This window comes from Rhinopithecus bieti, unplaced genomic scaffold, assembly GCF_001698545.2.
Source record: "Rhinopithecus bieti isolate Rb0 unplaced genomic scaffold, ASM169854v2 scaffold_5626, whole genome shotgun sequence".
Taxonomy (NCBI): domain Eukaryota; kingdom Metazoa; phylum Chordata; class Mammalia; order Primates; family Cercopithecidae; genus Rhinopithecus; species Rhinopithecus bieti.
In genome coordinates, this window is record NW_016805666.1 from 566,961 (window position 1) to 585,699 (window position 18,739).

The 18,739-nt window shown below is 42.3% G+C and overlaps 1 protein-coding gene across 6 annotated transcripts in view; it reads left to right on the forward strand.

Annotated features, from left to right (window-relative positions):
* Nucleotides 1-18,739, forward strand: part of ST6GAL1 (ST6 beta-galactoside alpha-2,6-sialyltransferase 1) — a 149,069-nt gene that overhangs the window by 63,686 nt on the left and 66,644 nt on the right. For 2 of the 6 annotated variants that reach the window (XM_017873402.1, XM_017873406.1), the window contains exon 1: nucleotides 5,736-5,950. The exons of the other annotated variants lie outside the window; for them this stretch is intronic. The gene's annotated coding sequence lies outside the window, so the exon portion shown is untranslated. Of the gene's footprint in view, nucleotides 1-5,735; nucleotides 5,951-18,739 lie in introns of those variants that run through there. 6 annotated transcript variants of the gene reach the window in all.

Below are 18,739 nucleotides of genomic sequence, written 5' to 3' on the forward strand. Positions count from 1 at the left end.
AAAGAAAAAAGATATAAACCAGCTTCTGGCATTACCCAGGAGCAGCTGACCTAGATGCTTGTTCCAGTAAGTTCTCCATCACTTCCTCTCATGCTTGTCTGCCTCCCCACCTCCTCCACCCCTGCTTCCAGGTCATCTGCAGATCGCTGGGCCAGGTTTCACAGTATTGGTGTGAATCACCTCGCCAGGCTTCTGCCCTTTGTGCTTGGTGCTAGCTAACTGACTTTTTTCTTTTTCTCTTGTGGTCAGGATTTTTCCACTGAAGGCTTTCGTTTATGATGTGGGAGGAACAGATAGCACTTAGCTAGTTGCCTTCTCTTGGACATGCTGTGGTTTAACTTTTCAGCCGGGCCAGGTATTTATTTTCCCTTGGGTGGAGTGTGGTTCTCCCATAGATACCTCATTCATGATTCATTTGTTTAGGGCATACAAAAGGCATTTCTTAGGACCCAGCCTGGGCCTAGCGGTGTGGTAGGTGCCTGGGCTTCAGAGAAGGCTAGGACGGTTCCTAATTCTCTGAAAGGTCATGCCCTAATAGAGGAAGCAGATAGAGAAACTGTGAGGGGTGCTGTCTTGGGGTCTGTACAGGGTGCTGTGGGAGCCCAGGGAAGGGTTCCTAACTCAGACTGGGGATCATGGAGGCTTTGACTCCTGATACTAAATTACCTCTTATTTGACACACTTTTTATGTCAGACTTCCCGGTTCTTTCCACCTATTGAGTCAAAGGGTGTCTCTGGTTCCTCCCTGGATGGACTGATACAGGCCATTTCACTCACCCTCCCAAGGGATTGTCTCCTGTGGCCTCTCCAGGTCTCACCAGTGGAGGTGTGTGTTCCTGTGGCAGGGGTTCCTTGGGAACATGGGTGATTCACCGACTGGCCTCATTCCGTACTGGTCCTCTGAGGTCATTGCAATTCACCTTGTCTCCTTTGCTCTCACAACTCCACTGCTGGGGGCAGAGGTGGAGATGTTGAGCTTGTGGGCAGAAATAAGTTCCACCGAGCCACAGAGCTTGACTCTCTCACCTTCCCACAATAGAACTCAGAGTTGGAATCCTTTCCCCAGCCACCTCCCCTCCCTTCTGAGGACAGAGGGTAACCTGCCCATCATCTTTGGGGTTATCAGTGGGTCCAACTCTTTGAGAGGATTTTTGCATAGCATACCATTTTATTGTCTCCAATCTCCCTCATCTTCAGCTGACCTCCCATATGGCCAAATTGATCCCGAGGTTGGGAATCCAGTTCTTTGAACTGAGCACTTCAGACTCTGCTGTGGTACGTGAGAACAGTTTCAGTATTCCGCCATAAATACCTTGCAAAATTCTAAACGTAGTACATGACCATTGACACGGTTTGGCTGTGTCCCACCCAAAATCTCATCTTGAATTGTAATCCCGATGATCCCCACGTGTCAAGGGAGAGACCAGGTGAAGGTAATTGAATCATGGGGCGGTTCCTCCGTGCTGTTCTCATGATAGTGAGTGAGTTCTCACAAGATTGGATGGTGTTATAAGTGTCCGGGACTTCCTCCTGCCTCCTTCTGAGGAAGGTGCCTTACTTCCTCTTTGCCTTCCACCATGATTGTAAGTTCCCTGAGGCCTCTCAAGCCATGTGGAACTGCAAGTCAATTAAAACGCTTTCCTTTATGAATTACCCAGTCTCTGGCAGTTCTCACATGGAAGTGTGAGAATGGACTAATACAATCATGACCTTAAAAAATAAATAAATAAAACAACATGGCGGGGTGCGGTAGCTCCCGCCTGTAATCCCAGCACTTTGGGAGGCTGAGGCTGGTGGATCACCTGAGGTCAGGAGTTCAAGAACAGCCTGGCCAGAATGGTGAAACCCGTCTCTACTAAAAACACACAAAAAATGAGCTGCATGTGGTGGCGGGCGCCGGTAATCTCAGCTACTCGGGAGGCTGAGGCAGGAGAACCCCTTGAACCTGGGAGGCAGAGGTTGCAGTGAGCTGAGATCTCGCCACGGCACATTAGCCTGGGCAACAGAGTGAGACTCTGTCTCAAAAACAACAACAACAACAACAAAATACTTGAGGCCTACCTTTTTTTAGAACACAAAAGCAAATTAGACGTGGTCCTTGCCCCTAAGGTGCTCACAGTCCACTATCTATCCAGGTCAGATAGTTTCCACTGCTGGTCAGTGTTTATGAGGCAAACTGTTTACTGACTTGCCTAACACTGCCTGTCCCATGCAGTTCTTCCTGGGATGACAGCAGCTAGATCCTGTGACAAAGGACAGCCGTTCCCCACTGCCTCCCATCACTCCCCTCCTCTGTCTCCTGGCGATAGCTGTGGGCTGCAACTCTGACTTGAGTGTTTGTGTCCCCAATGCGTCTAGCTTTGGGTGGGGGCTGCCTTTGCAGGTACTTGATAAACACCTGCATGAGGAGTTGAAATAACAAGTTCATAAAGGAATCTAACTTGAGGGCACACTGCTGGTGGGGTCCCTGGGGTCCCTGTTTGGTGGCCCTTGGGGAGAGCACATCCTTTGACAGTTCACTCTCATAAATATCCAGTGTGGTTCCTAAGGGGCCATAATAAGCTGATGGAGTTAAGATTTAAAGAAAATTATTTCCTGTTTTTGGCATAGGGTCACCTGTACATCTTTCATTCTGAACGAAAAAGTCACGCATGTCTTGTCCTCTTCTCTCAAGCAAGTTAGTGAGATGGAAGACAATGGTGGCCAGAGATGCTGGAAGCGAAACTAAACAGTGGCGCAGACTTGCAGAAGCTCCCCTTGGGATCACGGGGTGTGCTTTTGTCTGCTTCACAGTGAGATAACTTGACAGGGTTTTTTTATTTATTTATTTTTATGTTTTAGAAAAATAAGAGGCCTAGGTAGATAACTGTGTCTTAAAGGCCTTCTTTCCACCCAGAGGTAGCAGCATGCTAGAAGAGGAAAGGGTAGGCCTGGGACCCAGAGGTAGCAGCGTGCTAGAAGACGAAAGGGTAGGCCTGGGAAACTAGATTGGAAGTTTGGTTTTGTCACTTTCTAGCTGTGTGGCCTTTCGAAAATCATTTGCTTCCTCTGAGCTTTAGCTTCTTTACCTGTAAAATAATCAACCCACAGGGTGGTTCAGAAGATTTACAATAAAAGAGAGAACCTAGCACATTACTTTGTGTGATACTTATAACAATGATGAGAATGATAATAATCATTATAACAGTTGAATGCTAGGCTCTCTGCTGCTGCATGTAGGTAGACATGGCTCTACTTCCTCATCAAAGAGGGTCTCTAGGACCCTGAAGGACTTGGCAGGCTCCTTGCCTTCCATATATTTCTATGTGTTGAGATGAGATTGTCTTCAGTCCTTAAATATCAGCTCAAATAGTAGAGGCCTAGTACAACTTCACCTTGGAGGAGAAAAATATGTCGATTCAGCTCTACTCAGCAACTTTTTTACAACGAAGAGATTGAGAGAGAAAGACAGAGTAATTGAAATAATGCCCACAGTTCTGACAGCCACTTGGTCAGCTGAAAGCCCACAAGTGCAGGTGCAGAGACATGAATTAGAGTTCTCTCAGTTTCTAGGGTGAGCAGCTTGTGGGGCCAGGTGCGATCCCAGTATTTAAATGTTTGTCTTTTTAATGTAACATGGTAGTAAACTGAAGATAATTACTTCTTTTGGTACACATCCTGATCCCTTTCAGGGCTGGAGTCTAATGCAGCTGTGTTAGATTCACTGAGTGAATTTTACATGCGTGCTCAGGGCTGTATAAACAGACCATATATTCTGTATCTCATAGGTGATTCAAAGTGGGGGGGGGCTTTTTGTTTCTTTAACTTTCATTGACTGCACATGAATAGTCATACAAAATAAGATGTTATTTTAACTGACCTCGAATTCAGCTGTTTATTTTTTCATTTTACTGTAGATATTTCCGTTTTTCTACGTGTATTTAAAAGACAGAGACCCTTTAAAAATAGGCCGGGTGCAGTGGCTCATGTATGTAATCCCAGCACTTTGGGAGGCCAAGGTGGCTAAGGAGTTTGAGACCAGCCCGGCCAACATGACGACACTCCGTCTCTACTAAAAACACAAAAGTTAGCCAGGCATGGTGGGCGCCTGTAATCCCAGCTACTCAGGAGGCTGAGGCGGGGGAATTGCTTGAACCCAGGAGGCGGAGGTTGCAGTGAGCCAAGATCACGCCACTACACACTCCAGCCTGAGCAACAGAGCGAGACTCCATCTCAAAAACAAAAAAAAAAACAAAACAAAAAAAACCTTTAAAAATAAAAACGACAAGATACTATTATCACATTCAAATAAGTAAGTATTCCTTAATACCAGGTGTGGCGTCAATATTCAATTTTCCTCAATTATTACATATATGCGTGTATGTATATATATTAGTGTGTGTGTGTATGTGTATGTGTATAGATGTGGGTGTGTGTGGTTTTAAAATAGTTTGTGTATTCAAATTAGGATCCAGATAAAATCCAAATGCAACAGATTGATAAGAACTTTAAGACTGTTAAAATGGGCCGGGCGCGGTGGCTTATTCCTGTAATCCCAGCACTTTGGGAGGCCGAGGTGGGCAGATCATGAGGTCACGAGATCGAGACCATCCTGGCCAACATGGTGAAACCCTGTTTCTACTAAAAATACAAAAATTAGCTGGGCGTGGTGGCATGTACCTGTGTTCTCAGCTACTTGGGAAGCTGAGGCAGGAGAATGGCTTGAACCTGGGAGGTGGAGCTTGCAGTGAGCCAAGAATGCACCACTGCACTCCAGCCTGGGCGACAGAGCGAGACTGCCTCAAAAAAAAAAAAAAAAAAGATTGTTAAAATGCAGGCTGTGCATGGTGGCTCACTCCTAAAACCCCAGCACTTTGGGAGGCTGAGGCAGGAGGATCACCTGAGGTCAGGAGTTCGAGACCAAACTGGCCAACATGGCGAGACCCTATTTCTACTAAACATGCAAAAATTAGCTGGGCATGGTGGCTTATGCCTGTAATCCCAGCAACTCGGGAGGCTGAGGCAGGAGAATAGCTTGAGCCGTGGAGTCAGAGGCTGCAGTGAGCCGAGATCATGCCACTGTGCTCTAGCTTGGGCGACAGATTGAGACTCTGTCTCAGGAAAAAAAAAAAAAAAAAGAAAAAGATTGTTTAATGAATGCTTTTAATCAATATAAATAAATAGCTTCCCATGAGAGGGATCACTGATTTGAGATACAATCTTTGGGTGAGGTGTGTGGCTCCACTGTGTCTGTGTGCACAGGTAGACACAGGCCCACAGATGCCGCAGCCATATTATCGGTGCGCATTTACTCCCGTCGCATGTACCATTCCTCTCACAAATAGCTGCTTCCTGATCATTTGTCTTTTTAAATAAGAATAAGATATTTTGAGATTCTTTTTTTCTCTTTAAATATTTGAATACAGGTCTGTTTGAAGGACCAGTATATTGAATAGCAGTAATAGTCGAAGGACTAGTCAACTATAAGAAGCCTTGCTTCAGATCTTCACCCAAGAAGCTTTGTGCGTTTGCTTTTCCGGGGCCGTTCAGATAGACAATTGTGTTTTTGATACAGTAAGAGTTTGCAGCTTAGCTTAACTAGAAATAATCCGGATCTTATTTTGGAATTAGGAAGAAACATGTTATGAGGCAGAAAAGCCCACTCTGTTACCTACATGATGGCATAGCTTTGTGCTTTTCATGCTTTGTGGCCTTGCAAGGAGGTACAGTGTAGGTGGTTAGGCGTTGTTTCCTGGCTAAAAATAGGAACAGCATATTGTGAGACAGGAGCTTATTCTCTCACAAGCCTCTGTGCAAATAATGGAGGGTTATGCATTTGCTGCAGGTAGTACTTAAGCTCCAAGAACTTACGACACACATGCTTGAGTGGATCATGGGTGAGCTGGAGAACCTGAAGTAGCAAAGGCAAGAAGGCAACAGCATTCCATCTGTGGAAGGACCTACCCACCAGGTATCTCTGGTGACAGGGCCCATCTCATAGGTGGCCCACTGTACATCATACCCTGATGTTTTCTTTGCTTTAAGTGCTACAGAATTCGAGGCTCATGCATACCTTTATGCTCTCCTGTTTTGCAAATGTCTGCACTCTAGAGTCCTTCCTGTTGGCCACTACATACGTGTCCCCTGCTTCTTGCCCCTCTCTGCTTGGGTCCCTGCTACACTGGTACTCTGCTTGGGTCCCTGGAATGTGGACCCACTTTCCACATTGTATTGCCAGTTTGTTTCCAAGGTCATCTCCACTTGGAGCTTCTTCGTGACCACCTCACACAGCACACTTGGTCTATGTGGTGGTTTGAGGGGTTCTGTCTGTAGCACTGTGCTTTGGCTATGTTGGAGGCGGGCAGGTGGGAAGGAAGAAGTGTATTCTTGGGGAAATTTGTTTTTAGAGACATGAGACATGGAAAATAGTTAAGTAATAATATAAAATGGGAGGCATGGACTATCAGAGGAGGCTGGGCATGTTACGCTACTTCTTCCTGATCTCGATAGTCCTTTGCATTTATCAAGCACTGTCACACGTGTTATTTCATGCAACGCTCAGGGTGTTGCCCCCTGTTTTGTAAGTGACAAAACTGTCACTGGATGAAATGACATGCTAAAGGTCATCTAGTTAGTAATGGTAGAATGAGGGCTGGAGCCCAGTCTTCTGATTCTAAGTCTAGTTCCTATTCTGCTCTTCATCATCTGTCTCAGAATGGTAAACTGAGGCTTGGAAAGGCAAAGGAACTCACCCAACCTAAAGATTAACGGTTTTAGGCCAGCCACGGTGACTCATGCCTCCCAATATTTTGAGAGGCCAAGGTAGGAGGATTACTTGAGTCCAGGAGTTTGAGCCCAGCCTGGGTAACATAGTAAGACCCTGTCTTTTCAAAAAATAATAATAAAAAAAAAAACCGGGTATGGTCGCACACACCAGTAGTCACGGCTAATCAGGAGGCTGAGGTGATTGGATCACTTGAGCCTGGGAGATTGAGGCTGCAGTGAGCTACGACGGAATCATTGTACTCCAGTGTAGGACAGAGTGAGATTCTATCAAAAAAAAAAAAAGGAAGGATTTTAGACAGTGCTGACAATACTGAGACAATGCTGACCGGTGAGTGGGGACAGACAAATAAAGAAGTAACATTGTGCAGAACTGTGTTCTAAGCCAGTGCTATCTAATGGAAATAGAAAGCAAGCCACAAGTGTGGGCTGCATACATAGTTTTCAAATTTGTAATAGCCACATTAAAAAAGCAAAAAGAGGCCAGGTGTGGTGGCTCATGCCTGTAATTCCAGCACTTTGGGAGGCTGAGGCAGGAGGATCACTTGAGCAGGAGACCAGCCTGGGCAACACCCTGTCTCTATTATTATTTTTATAAAATTTATTTTTTTAAAAAAAATAAGAAACAGATGAAATTAATTTAAACAATATAGACCTACACAGGGGTTAAGGGCACTAGCTCTCTTTGAAGTTGAAAATCCATGTGCATTTTCTGAAAGTAGACTCTGAAAAATAAGAAAAAGAAAGAAAATTCATGTATAACTTTTGACTCCCCCTAAACTTAACACGAATAGCCTACCGTTAACCAGAAGCCTTACTGATAACATAAAAAATTAATGAACGCATACTTTATATGTTATGCATTTTACATACTGTATTCTTATAATAAAGTAAGCTAGGGAAAAGAATGTTATTAGGAAAATCATAAGAAAGAGAAAATATATTTATTATTGAATAAGTGTAAGTGGATCCTCATAAAGGTCTTCATCCTCATCATCTTTACACTGAGCAGGCTGAGGAGGAGGAAGAGGAGGGGTTGGGTTTGTTGTTTCAGGAATGGCAGAGGTAGAAGGAGGGCTGGGGGAGGCTGGAGAGACAGGTACACTCCGTGTAACTTTCATTGAAAAACATCTGCATGTAAATGGAACTGTGCTGTTTAAGGATCAACTGTATTTCACTCAATATATTCAAAATACTGTTAGTTTTTCATGTAATCACTATAAAATTACGAATCATATTTTCTACATTCTTTTTTCCATAAGAAATCTTCGATGTGTATTTTTACACTTACAGCACATCTCAGTTTGGCCTAGCCACATGTGGCTAGTGGCTGTTGCATTGTGGAGCCCAGTTCTAAGCGTTTTACATATATTATTTCACATAGTTCAAATGGTTGAGGAAATGAAGCCCAGAGACGTTAGGTAACTTGCCTGGGGGGCACGAAGCTGGAAAGCCACGGAGCTGGATCCTGTCCTCTCCTTCCTCTTCCCACTCTGGCGAACAGCCAGCCCTCCAGGAAGGGGGCCCTGGGGCAATGCAGGGGCAGCTCATTTCCAAACCATTGTTAAACTTGCTCTTGTGGAGGCAGCTGGTCCTGGGGAAGTAAAGGGAATCCTCCTCCTTAGATTCATACGCAAAAGTTAAGGGCATCCTTTTACTAGGCAGTAAGCCTCTGTCTAGGGATGTGGGACCATAACGCCACTCTCGTCTTAGCAGGTGTGCACCATTCAAGGTGATAATGCATAGGAACAGCTCAGCTAGGCCAAAGCCAGGCCATTGTTGGTGCTGAATAAATGTGTTTTCTGTCCTCTATGCTAAGGCAAGACATCCGCGGAAGTAGACCTGGATTTGTCGCCTTCAAGGGAGACTACTATAATCTTTTTGTTTGTTTGTTTGTTTTTTGTTGTTTTTTTCGTTTTGTTTTTTTTTGAGACGGAGTCTCGCTCTGCCGCCCAGGCTGGAGTGCAATGGTGCAATCTCGGCTCACTGCAACTTCCACCTCCCTGGTTCAAGCAATTCTCCTGCCTCAGCCTCCTGAATAGTTGGGAATACAGGAGTGTGCCACTGCGCCTGGCTAATTTTGTATTTTTAGTAGAGATTGGGTTTCATCGTGTTAGCCAGGATGGTCTTGATCTCCTGACCTCATGATCCGCTGTCCTTGGCCTCCCAAAGAGCTGGGATTACAGGCGGGAACCTCCGCGCCTGACCAAGACTACTATATTCTAATGAAGGGGAAGTGGAGTGGGAGGGACATGTGCGTGCTCTGGCGGCAACAAACTTGGTGCCAGACTTGCTTTTCTTGTTTTACTCACAAATATTATGACAGCAGTCAATATACATTTTTATTTATTTATTTTTTTTTAGAGACAGAGTCCCCCTCTCTTGCCCAGGCTGGAGTGGTATCGTAGTTCACTGAAGCCTTGAACTTGTGGCCTCGGGATCCTCCCTTCTCAGCCTTCTGAGTAACTGGGACTGTAGGCGTGCGCTATCACACTGAGCTATTTTAAGAATATTTTTGTAGAGTGTGTTGGCCAGACGGGTCTTGAACTTCTGGCCTCCAGCGTTCCTCCTGCCTTGGCCTCTCAAAGTGTTGGGATTTATAAGCATGAGTCATGGTGCCCAGCCAAGACACATTTTAAAAACCCTGCCTCCTGACACATTACTGTTCACTGGTAACAATGGTCCTTTGTAATCATAGTCTGTTTGCAAAGCAAGCTTTTAATAGAATTACAATTTTAGTGTTGATCGAAAGTTTATTTTGGGCCAGGCATAGTGACTCATGCCTATAATCTCTGCACTTTGGGAGGCTGAGGTGGGCAGATCACCTGAGGTCAGGAGTTCGAGACCAGCCTGGCCAACATGGTGAAACTCTGTCTCTACTAAAAAATCCAAAAAAAAAAAAAAAAAATTAGCTGGGCATGGTGGAGGGTGCCTGTAATCCCAGCTACTCGGGATGCTGAGGCAGGAAAATCTCTTGAACCCGGGAAGGGAGGTGGCAGTGAGCCGAGATTTTGCCATTGCACTCCACCCTGGGTGACGAGAGCGAGACTCTGGCTCAAAAAAAAAAAAAAAAAAAAAAAAAAAGAGAAAGAAAGTTTATTTTGTTTCTCCCGTTATCTTCAATCTGTATAGTGCATGTTGTGTGTTAATGGCTTCATAGACCATCATGGACTTCTGGATCACAATTTGCTTTTTCCTACGGCTATTTAGGTTGTTCCAAAATTTCTCAGCGTTACATTTGATGCTACAGTAGGCACCCACAAATTTATGTTTCTTTCTGTTTTTGAACTATTGTTGGTTGTTCTGAGGAATTTTCTTAAGGTTTCACTTCTGTTTTCCCAGCCATGAGTGATATATGAGCACAGCCGTTTTGCTACTAATCACCAACCTTGGGTGTGAAAATTTACTCAGTTCTGCTAAATTTAACTGGACTAGAAATGGGCCAAGCATTTGCGTGTACTTCCCCAGATGCTTTTTAGAACACTGCCTATAAAACTGACCAGAGTGTCAGGTGAGGCCATCATTGGCAGAAACGTGCCTTCCTTGGGAGAAGGTGGGTTAAACAGTTTTTCTGTGCAGATTAATGGTGAGAGCCAAACCCGCAGACCCACAGGTTTCAACTAGCCATGTGGCTTCACTAAGTTTGGCTTCAACTTCCCACAATGGTACAGAAGCAGGGTAGAACTCGGGGTTCCTACCTGAACTCTGGACATTGTGAAATGTCCACAGCCCGAGGAAAGGGATGAGCTGCATGTCACCTTCCATACCCTCTGCTGCACATAGATCTGTCTCAGGCATTGAATCAGAGGGATGTGTGACTTTGGATAAATTATTTTACCTCTCTCTGCCTCATTTCTTTATCTAAAATCAGATGACAGCAATGTCTCCCTGTAATATTGCAGTGGGGATTAAATCTGTTAATACTTGAAAAGTGCTAAGATCAGTGCCTGGCACATAATTAGTACTCAATAACTGTTGTAAACGTGGGTTTGGATCTCACTTCCAGTGCTTTCTAGATGCACTTTCTAGATGCCCCCTTTGGTCAAATGGCTGACCTTTCTGGACTTCGGCTTCATCCGTAAAATGGGATTATGGCATCTGCTTCAGCAGCATGTTAGGGGTTTAAGTGACAAAATGCATTTCACACAGTGTCCTGCACATAAAGGGCCCCCCATAAATGTAATGAAAAACAAACAAGTGGCCGGATGCGGTGGCTCACGCCTGTACTCCCAGCACTTTGGGAGGCTGAGGCAGATGGATCACGAGGTCAGGAGTTTGAGACCAGCCTGACCAACGTGGTGAAACCCCATGTCTACTTAAAATACAAAAATTAGCTGGGCATGGTGGCAAGTGCCTGTAACCTCAGCTTCTCAGGAGGCTGAGGCAGGAGAATTGCTTGAACCCAGTATGCGGAGGTTGCAGTGAGTTGAGATCATGCCACCGCACTACAGCCTGGGTGACAGAGTGTGACTTTGTCTTAAAAAAAAACCCCAAAAAACAAAACAAACAAACAAACACTGTTTTTAGCTTTATTTTCTGCTCTACCAAAGAGAGAACTTTGTTGCCTTACATTGGTGTTGTAATTAGCTCTTCGATCTGACCATGTTTTCTATTATGGTGTATTTTTAAGTGCACATTCTAGGTTTAAGGCCGTCATGAAACAAATGGGAGGCAAATCAACATTTGCATGTGTCTGAAGCTTTTAATATGATTTTGTTTCGGAGATGAATGAGCTCATAATTCCACAAAGAAGGGATGATATTTCATATACTTATTAGTTTAGTGATTTCCCTCCCACACTTAGTGTCATAGGAAACTGTCAGGTTTATGGAAGCTATCAAGTGTTTCTTTATGCTCAGCAACACAGATCAAAGTTGTCTACATGATAAGGTAAAAAACACATTCCTTAGGAAATGCAAAGAAATGACCAAAAAGACCCTTGAGCCCAGCTCATTCCCCTCCCCTGGTCTGTCCAACTTGCCCTCATCTTCTTGTCTGAGCTGAGACATGTCTCCCTGGCAGCCTCCCTGAACCATCCAGCCTGGGAGCTGGGTCCTCTGAATAGTGAGCCACTCTGTGGCTGTCATGTCCTCCTCCATGCCCCTTTCTGGAGACAGAGGCATTTATGGAGTGCTCAGATGTTCCGGCTGGGTGTTAGGTAATGGGTGTTTGTTGGCTGAATGAATAAACTTGTAAAAATCTTCCTGTGATAATAGAAGTGTGTATAATAAAGACAGGTGGATCTGCAAAGCCGAACAAGAAGAAGAGAGATGCCATTATCTGCTCAGGCTAAGGAAAAGTGAATGTAGTCATTACGTCTGGAAAATGCCAAGGACTTCTTTCCCTCATTTTTTATGTGGCCTTGCACCCTGTGAAGCATTGACTAGGAGGTTCATTGTGGCTTTCTTGCTGCTAAGCATCTCCTCTCTGCCAACATCTCATCAATTCCTGTCTGTACCACTTACCTTTGCCTACGATTTGGGGTGAGGAAAGTTCTGTGATTTGTCTGTTTCTATTTCTGGGTAAAATCTCAACTCTGGGCATATCAGCAGAAAGGGTTTTGAAATGTCCCTTGATTCAGTTGATTCCGAATCAATGGCATGTATGTGTGTGTACATAATTACCCTTATCCAAAAAATTCTACATTATAATTCTTTAAATGCACAGGTTCACAAATTATTAGAAAGTATATTTTATATACTATTTACAGTAGCAAAATATCAATTTTAGAAAGTATATTTTACATACTATTTACAGTAGCAAAATATCAAATGCAAGAAGCAAATTTAATTAAAGATAGGCAAGACATTTTACTGAAGACTATAAAACATTAGTAAGATAAATAAAACAATGGCTTATGCAATTATGGAAACTGACAATTACCAAGATCTGTGACTGGCAAGGTGGAGGCCCAGGAGAACCAATGGTGCAGTTCCAGTCTGAGTCCAAAGGCCTGAGAACCAGGGAAAGCCAATGGCGTAGTTCTAGTGCAAATGCCAGTTGGCTTAAGGCCTTTCAGCTTGAGTCCAAAGGCCGGGGAAAAAAAACCCAAAACCAAACCAAAACAGCAACAACAAAAACAATGCCCCAGCTCAAGGCAGTCAGACAGGAGGAGCTCCCTCTTACCTGTGGGAGGGTCCGCCTGTTTTATTGTATTCAGGCCGTTAACTGATTGGATAAGGCCCACCAGTAGAGGGGGCAATCTGCTGTACTCAGCCTGATGATTCCAATGCTAATTTAATCCAAAACAACCTCATTGAAACACCCAGAATGTTTGACTAAATATCTAGGTACTCTGTGGTGCAGTCAAGTTGGCACATAAAATCAGCCATCACCATCAATTTGGGGGAAAACTGACATTTTAACAAAATTGAATCTTTCAGTTTATAAACATGGTATACATCCCCCATTTATTTAGATCTTTTATTTCTCTCACTAGTGTTTTGTAGTTTTCAGTAAAAAGTCTTGCCTATCTTTAATTAAATTTGTTTCTTGGCATTTGATACTTTAAATAATATATATTTTCAATAATTTGTGAAATTGTGCTTTTAAAGAATTATAATGCAGAATTTTTAGGAGAAGGATAATTGAAAATCTGTCAAGACAGCAGTGAAGTTTAGGAACTACCATTCTGGACATAACCGTAAGTCATTAATAAAATATTCCTTACATCCCTGTGCTACTTTATTATTCCAAAACATTTGTTTTTCCTTTGGTCCTCATAAGGGTTCTTAGAAAGAGACAGAAGAGCTATTATTTCTACTTTCATACAAGGAAATGTGGCCTCAGGAATTGATGTGGTTTGAATATATGTCCCCACCAAATCTCATGTTGAAATGTAACCCCCAGTGTTGGAGGTGGGGCCTGCTGGGAGGTGTTTGAGTCATGGGGGTGGATCTTTCATGGCTTGGAGTTGTCCTCACAACAGTGAGTTCTCATGAGATCTGGTTGTTTAAAAGTGTGTGGCACCTCCCCCACCACTGCCTCTTGCTTTTGCTTTCGCCATGTGACATGCCTCTTCTGCTTCACCTTCCACCATAATTAAAAGCTCCCTGAGGCCTCCCCAGAAAGTGAACAGATGCTGGCACCATGCTTGTACAGCCTGCAGAACTGTGAGCCAATTAAATCTCCTTTCTCTATAAATTACCCAGTGTCAGGTGTTTATAGCAATGGAAGAACAGACTAACACAGGGAGACTATCTAAAAGTCCTGTGACTAGCAGGTGGCAGAGCCAGCCCCAGAGCCCAGGACTGTTCCCAGGAGAGAGGTCCTACTTCTGATACCAAAGTTTTTCTGTAGAAAGATGGCCTTTTGTAAGCATTACTGAGAACATACTTCCAGGTGCCCAGGAAGAATCTCTTGCCTGTAGCCTCCATAGGCAGTGTAGGAGGAAGGGAAGAAGACAGCAGAGTGGACCAAGGTAACAATATGTAATACACTAGAGTCGGGAGCGAGAACAGTGTCCTGTTAGCCTATATAGCACTTTTGTGCTATTAAGAAAGGGTGCCCTTTCAGCCAGGACCGGATGCCATTATGCAACGAACAACTTGTACAGTCATATGTGACATCCCAGAGAGATAACAACAAATACAGAAACCTTATTCAGGAATTAATTATTGATGAGGAAGCTAAATTGGTGAGTATTTTGTTTCTTTCCTTTAGAGAAATTCATTGAAAATACTTTCAAGATGATTCAAAGCTAAAAGAGAAGAAATCACCTTTCTTTCCTCCGCCTTTTACAACCTTTCTATCTTCTATCCTTTCTGTTTCTCGTCTTCTTCCTTTCCTTACTCAGCACTTATTGAGTGCCAGGGCATGAAAATGCAGAGATAAATGAGATGGCATCTCTTCCTAGGAACTTCTAAGTCTTAGAAACTTTTTTGACTGCCACCATCAATAAGAAGTACATTTTATGGTATTGCAGTTTTGTTTTAGTTCTTTTTTTTAAGGGTTATATATTGAAACATTTATGAATGAAATGGTGAGTTCAGGATTTGTTTCAAAATCTAGGGATCTAGGCGTGAGTGGAGTATACACAAAACAGGATTGACCGTGAGTTGATAATACTGAAACGGGTTATGGGTCTGTGGGGGTTCATTATCTGTCATCCATCTTTCTAATGATCTATTTGAGACAAAAGGTTCATCAAGCTCTACTTTCTCTTATTACATGCAGTGAATTCTGATATTTTAAAATCTAGTTTATTCTCTTTTTTAAAACCTGGTCTTGGGCCCTAAATTGTTTTTGAGACCCACTAAGGTAAAATAATACGTATTTTGAAAAACGCTGGTGTATTGAGGGAGAGAAGGACCCATAAAATAAATGATTACTGTCGACCAGAAAGTGCTACTAGAATATGGTTAGAGGGCTGTGGGAGCACACAGGAAGGAAGGACCGACCAACAGGGTCCTGGGGAGTCTGGGAAAGCCCTTCAGTAATTTGCATGGAAGAGGAGATATCTGCATCTTTGACAAAATGGTGGGGGAATATTTGACCTTGAGGATGAGGGAGGTGGTGCAAGTGGGATGAGCCAACCTGAGTTCAGTATGGCTGGAATGTGAGGGCTGTTGGGGAGGGCAGGAAACGAGGTAACAGCAGCAGCAGCAAAAGTCACAAGTCTTCTGGAACAGTCTAAGGAATTCAGATTTTATCTGTGTTTCAGGGAACCATTGGAGGGTAAACTGAGAAATGACCCTGTTTCATTTGCCTCTTAGAGAGATCATTCTGTCAGCTCTGTGTAGATAGACCAGTCTACCTCTGTGATCATGATTTAGAACATAAAACCTAGACCCAAAGGAGAGCCAGTCTGGAAGCCAGATCTAACCTACCTCATGTAATTATGTCCCCACCCTGCCACATGACTTCTCAGATCTACACAAATTGGGCTTTTTCAAGTATTTATCAAAACAAAAATTGCAGTTGCTTTCAGGACGTAGGAAGAGGTGGAAATAGAGCCACTTCCCTGTGTGCTCCTTTCCCCTTTTCCCTGCATAGCGTTCTCTCATGTGCAGAGTTATGGCAACCTGTGAGAGATTCATAGTAATCACCTATAATGTGGCATTTTTCTAGGTGCTTTACAACTGTTAACTCACTTAATCTTCATAATAATTCTATGTGGTAACTATTATTATTATTAGTTTCATTTCATAGATGAGGAAACTGAGGTAAAAAGAAGTGACTTGTCTAAGGTCACACATCTAGCAATTAGCAGAGCTGGGATTTCGGCAATCTGGCCCCAAAGCCCACTCTCTTCACCACCATTGTGCTTCTTGATTAAGTTTGATTTCATTCCACTCATCTCCTTAGACTCAGATGTTTGAACAAAGACAGTCATGAAAAAAAATTGGCTTTAAGTTTTATTCTCAAGATTGCCAAATCCCTTTCTTCCCTAATGAGAGGAGGAGGAAAGTGTTCTAGCTGGGAGAAAAAGGATGGCTCCTTAGAAGGCAGTGGTATTTTAGTGGAGCTTTGAAACATGGGTGAGAAGTAAATTGCTGAGAAGGATGAGTTGCTAGTACAGCCAAGATGAAGTAATCCAACCACAATCTCTACCAATGTTTACAACAAAAAACTGGAGAGGATGCAAAAAACCACATGAGAACTCTGAAAAGTAATAGCAAGCAGGCAGAGTACTGGGTTCAAAACTTGAACAATGACTCACAATGAACATGGATTTGCAGAACAGTATGGAAAGCTAAGAGTCCGAGATAACTCCATCTTTCCAGCTAGAGGAAGCAGTGGGGAAAAAGCCACTGGAAGCCAGAGAGTGTGAGGAAATCCCTAAGAGGAGAGAGCTGGAAAAAGGGATCCACAAATTGGACTGACAAAAGTCCTGGGCACACTACAAGGTGTGCATGCATGGAACAGACCCAGGAGGCACAGAAGAGGTTATGAGAATCTAACTGTGATATTAACAACCACCCAAGTCCCAGACAAACTCTTGAATGGAGCATGTGACAGATTGACTCAAATGGCATAGCAAAAGCTTTGAAAACTGATCTGTCACTGGAGCTAACACTCATAAAAAGCGAGACAGTACTTTCAGTCCGAACCTAAGTGGGTTAATTTCCTGAAAACAAACAAACAAACAAACAAACAAACAATCAACATTTTCAGATAATTTTAACAGGATCCAGAGTCTCACAACATGATATTTAAAATCCAGGATACAATTCAAATTTACTCAATATCAAAACAACCCGGAAAATCTAAACAGTACTCAAAGGAAAAGACAATTCAGTAGGCACTAACACTGAAATGACTTAGATCGTGAAATTATTACACAATAACTTAAAGTAAGTATGACCATTCTCCACTCTTGAAATTGATGGAAAGATAGAAGTTCTCAGCAGAGAAATAGAAGCTGCAGAATAATCAGATAGAAATTTTAGAACTGAAAAGATGATATGGGCTCAGTGGCGGAATAAAGATGACAGAGAAAAAAGCCAGTGAAGTTGAAGTAGATCAATACAAATTATACACAATGAAATATACATTATGAAACAAAAAACTGGAGAAAAATGAAAAGCATTTCATGGTACTGTGGGACAATGTCAAAAGGCTGAAAATTCTTGGTATTGGAATTCCATCTCAGAAGGTAAAAAGAAAACTACTGGTGCAGAAAAAAATATTTGGAGAAAGAATGGCTGAAATAGTTTCAAATTTAAAGAAAGCCATATTTTTACACATCGAAGAATCTCAGTAATTTCAACCAGGGTAACTTTCATGACAACTCCTCACCCACCTCATAAGAAAACTTCTAAAAACCAAGGATTAAAAAATATTAAGAGCATGAAAATATGACACATTATACATAAGAAAAGGGAAGGAAGGAAAGAAAGAAGAAAGGAAGGAATCAAGAAAGAGAGAAAAGAGAAAAGAAGGAAGGAAGGAAGGAAGGAAGGAAGGAAGGAAGGAAGGAAGGAACTCAAATGACTGTCGATTTCTCATCCAAAACCATGGACAAAGACAGTGAAACGCCATCTTTAGAATGCTGGAAGAAAAAAAAAAAAAACTACCCACCCAAAATTTTATATCCAGAAAAAATATTCTTTAGGAGTGAAAGCAAAATAAAGATATTTTCAGGTGATGGAAAACCAAGAGACTTCTTTTCCAGGAGACCTGCTCTTAGAGAAATACTAATGGAAGTTTTTCAGCCTTCAGGGAAGCTGTACTAGAGGAAAAGTTAAAACTTGAGGAACAAAAGAAGAGCAGGGGAAATAATAAATATCTAATAGATTTCCCTTGATAAAAATACACACACACAAACATAAATCTCATGACATGGGTAATTACAAACTACTGGCAATATTTTAGATTTATTTCCTTCAAGTCTTTTTTTGTCTGTGAATAAGCATTTCTCTCTTTTTCTTTTTTGGTGTTTCTCTCTGTGTCTCTTTCTTCCCTTCACGTGGACATTTCATAACATATTTAAATATTCCTTTTTGTTAGGGTTTGAGGTTGTTTCAGGTTATGCATGGACTGAAGCGAAACTACAGTCTTTGGCAGCTTTTCTGATAATTTCTTTTTTGGAGATAGAATTACTGAATTAAAAGAGAGTGGACATTTTTAATGCTTTGATACTATTTGTCAAATTGCCCACCCTCCCTCCCTTCTTTTTTTCTTTCCTTCCTTACCTCCCTCCTTTCTTCCTCCCTTTTTCTTTCAACTAAGATTATATAATATATAGTTTTATAATCTTTATTTATTCACACTATATTGTGAGCATTTTCCTGTTTTGTTAAAAAGTCAATAATTGAAAAAAAATTTAAGTTGATAATGGTACTATGGTCCTATTTTTTTAAAAGGACATAATTACATATTTATGGATGGAATGATATATCTGGCATTTACTTAAAATACTCAGGGATAGGTGGCTATTAATAAAACAGTATTGACCATGAATTGATAATTATTGATGCTAGATAATGGATACATGGTGGTTCATTATTACTACTTTCTATAGTTTTCTATGTAA